The following is a 3,382-nucleotide window of genomic DNA, read 5'->3' as shown; positions in this document are numbered from 1 at the left end:
CTTTGTATATTCCAGCGTATTTAGGGGTTTAGTTAATATATGTTTTAAAAAGTGAGGGCTGGCTAAGTATGATAGATGTAATTTAAATTTAATATTTTAGGTAAAAATAAGAGGCTTAAGATATTATCATGTAAAGCAGGTTGGTAGTTAATAGAATGCAAGTTTTTAAGGGAATCGTATAGAATAATGGAGTATGATTATTACTGAGATATAATGTTTTAGTAGTGAGAAGAAGCTGTCAAAGTCACAATAAGTAGGTAATTAAGAAGGGATTTTATAATAGGTATATAATAGGTAGAATATAATATTTTAATAGTGAGATCAGAGGCTGCAAGGATATAATTAGTAAGCTAAGATGGGATTTTATGCACAAGTATGCAATTTAGATTTAAAATATAAAAGTAGTTAGTTATAAGACTGCAAGTTAAGGTTTGATATAGGAGAGAAAAATTATGATAAGATAGCAGATGATAGGTAGAGAAATTGTTATTTGCAGAGAATTGTTATATATGGTAGGTTGTTGCTCAATACTAGCAGCAAGATTCTATATAGTCTACTGTAGTTTAGGTTATCAATAGTTGTCAGTATCACAGCTATAAGTAATTAGTGAAGATTTTTAGTAAGTGGCTATCATGTAAGTTAAGTAGGTAGTTAAAGAGTGCGAGTTAATGGTAGAAGAGAGATAAAGTAAGATGGAAAAAATATGTTATCTGTAGCCCGGTTCTGTGCATAGGTATGATAGATGCAATTTATATTTAAATTTAAGATTTTAAGTAAGTGGCTATCATGTAGTCAAGTGGGTAGTAAAAATTAAGTAAGGTAAGTAAAAAGAAAAAAAGAAAAAAAAAAGAGTGAAAAGATTGTTATCTGTAGCCCGGTTCCTTGGGCGCGGTGATCCGGCGGTCGCCTTGAAGCACGTTTCACTGACCGAACTGTACCGAACGGGAGCGATGTCGAACTATGCGATCCGGGTCGTCGATATCACGTATAAGATGAGATTGAAGGCTCGAATCGCGCACGACACCACACTGAACCGAACAGAACCGTCAGCGCTTGTGCCTCTCGGTTACACCTGATTCACGGCACTTGGGGAACAACGAAGGCACTGGTCCACAGTAACACTATTCACGGGATGGTAGGTAGGTAGGTAGGTCGGTAGGTATGATGATGATGGGTGTAGGTAGGTTGGTGAGAGAGAGAGCAATTCAAGTCTGTTTCGAAACGTATCGTTTCTCCACTATGAAAGCCCTGGTGAAGATTCTAGGTTGATCGGCTGTCGGCGATTATCTTGATAAAGACTGTTCGACGGCAGGTGGATGGCTGCTAGAGATATTTCCCCCGCATTGCCTTATTTTTAGCCGCTGTCTTTACACCGCACAGCTGCATAAAGGTCGTGATTTTAATTTATTTTATTAGAAATCGGCGAAGCTCCCGTCTGTTGCTATCAAGAATTTACTCTTTCTTAAATATGCGAATTTCCTCATGCTTTATATTACAGACGATAAATACCCTAATTAGGAACACAATAATGAAATAATATTTCCGAAAAGTTGAATTCTAGAGACTTTAAAGCCTCCCCCAAACCAAAGCGAATATTCGCAGCGAATTCGAAACGCCCTCGCTGTCGCTGTCGCTACCGCTTGGATTTGATGCGAATTTCGCGTTTGGCCCCACACCAAAGCGTCAGTGACGCAGCCATAAACTAAATAATTTTATTTACGCGCCAGATTTAAAATTGTAAATAATATTAATATTTTACGCCAAATATTCTATAATTTGTATGAATTAAATATGAAAAATATACGTACACTATAGCGCTTTCAGAATTGCTACAACTTTTACCCACTTTGCGTAAAGTGTATTTTAATTATCTGAAACAAGGTGGCAGCATTGGATGCAGCCATAGACTAAATACATATACGAATGTCAAAGTGACAGTTGTGTGTTGACAAAATGTACACGTCTTCTGAATGCTTATTACACGCTGAAGATATAATGAGATGGCGTGCGACAAATTACATCGACATTTAATATAACCTTACTTTATGACAGGGCAAGATTGCCATGGCTCATAGGTAAGATAGATTTACTCAGTTTCATAACTGCACATATTATAAATAAGCATTTACCATGAAGGGTTAACAGGATTTGAAGGTAATATGCTATTGAAATAACATGTCTCCGTTATTTGAATTGTAGGTTTTGACTATTTTGCGTTTCTACGCAGAGGGAGCGTACCAAAAACGGGTAGGCCAAGTCTTCTGCGCAATGAGCCAGGCATCAGTAAGCAGATGCATAGGAAACGTGTCCGATGCCATAATAGCAGTGCTTAGTAATACTTACATACAGTCGCCATACAGCGCTGACAGTCTTTAGTGTTGTGTTGATACCCTCTGATCAATTTATACAATATTACAATGTACATGTCATGTAACTAGAGTAACTGCACATAGACACAAGTAAATTACCTACTCAATAATAATTTAACGGGAATATTATTTTGTGTCGGTAAAAATATTTTTTAATTTCAGACTTCAAGAAAGGGCAGGTTTCCCGAAAATCATTGGGTGCATTAACTGCACCCATGTGCAAATATACCCGTCATACTTGGAGACTTTCAAAAATGAGCGCAGGAAATTTTCTGTAAATGTAAAATTCGTAATAAAATCTATGTTGTTTCTGATACATTCATATTCATTACGTATAATATCATAACATGACATTTATTTTTATGCAGGTATCTGACATGGACATTCTGGCAGTGAGTGCCAGATTTCCTTTGAGTGTTTATGACCAATTCATATTTAATGGATCGTTGGTAAAAACTGAAATGAAACATCTACAGAACGACAAGAATTGGGAATTTTGTTCTATTAGGGTATGTTAAACTTTACTTTACTATGGCAGTACCAGTAACAAATATTTTTGTTTGGTTTATATTCATCCGTATTTTGTATAGGTACTTCAAAGGAATCAAAATTTTGCATGAAACAGTTTTTTAATTATTTAAATCCTGATTTCTAATATTTTTACAACTTTCAGTCGAAAACATATTCAAATTAACAGACTGTGTATATTGAAATCATTCTAGTGCCACCATAGGCCAGCCAGACTCACTACACGGCTGCCCGCTGTTTGATCAGGGATGTGATTGAGTGTTTTTGGATAATGGACCACACCAGATCGCATAGCTACAGCAACAAGTGCAAGACCAACCGTGGCTATACATACAGTATACATGTATATATTAAATATAATTTATGTATATTTATTTATGGCTTATACACCGAAACAAAATATGTCACTTAACTGTACTTGAATATTTTTGCAGGATCATTCAATAAAAAATACTTGGTTTAGGTTAAGAAAGTTTTAATAATCA

General features: G+C 35.7%; 1 long non-coding RNA gene across 1 annotated transcript; it reads left to right on the top strand.

Annotated features, from left to right (window-relative positions):
* The first annotated feature begins 1,908 nt into the window (after window positions 1–1,908).
* LOC147070940 (uncharacterized) lies at window positions 1,909–2,877 on the top strand. Its single transcript, XR_015070888.1, has 3 exons — window positions 1,909–2,075; window positions 2,532–2,643; window positions 2,738–2,877. It is a non-coding gene; the product is annotated as an uncharacterized LOC147070940 (long non-coding RNA).
* Window positions 2,878–3,382: the final 505 nt, after the last annotated feature.

This window comes from Rhyacophila brunnea, unplaced genomic scaffold (genome assembly GCF_057557595.1).
Source record: "Rhyacophila brunnea isolate RB1 unplaced genomic scaffold, BYU_Rbru_1.0 scaffold_21, whole genome shotgun sequence".
Taxonomy (NCBI): domain Eukaryota; kingdom Metazoa; phylum Arthropoda; class Insecta; order Trichoptera; family Rhyacophilidae; genus Rhyacophila; species Rhyacophila brunnea.
This window is presented reverse-complemented; position numbering and strand designations above follow the sequence as displayed.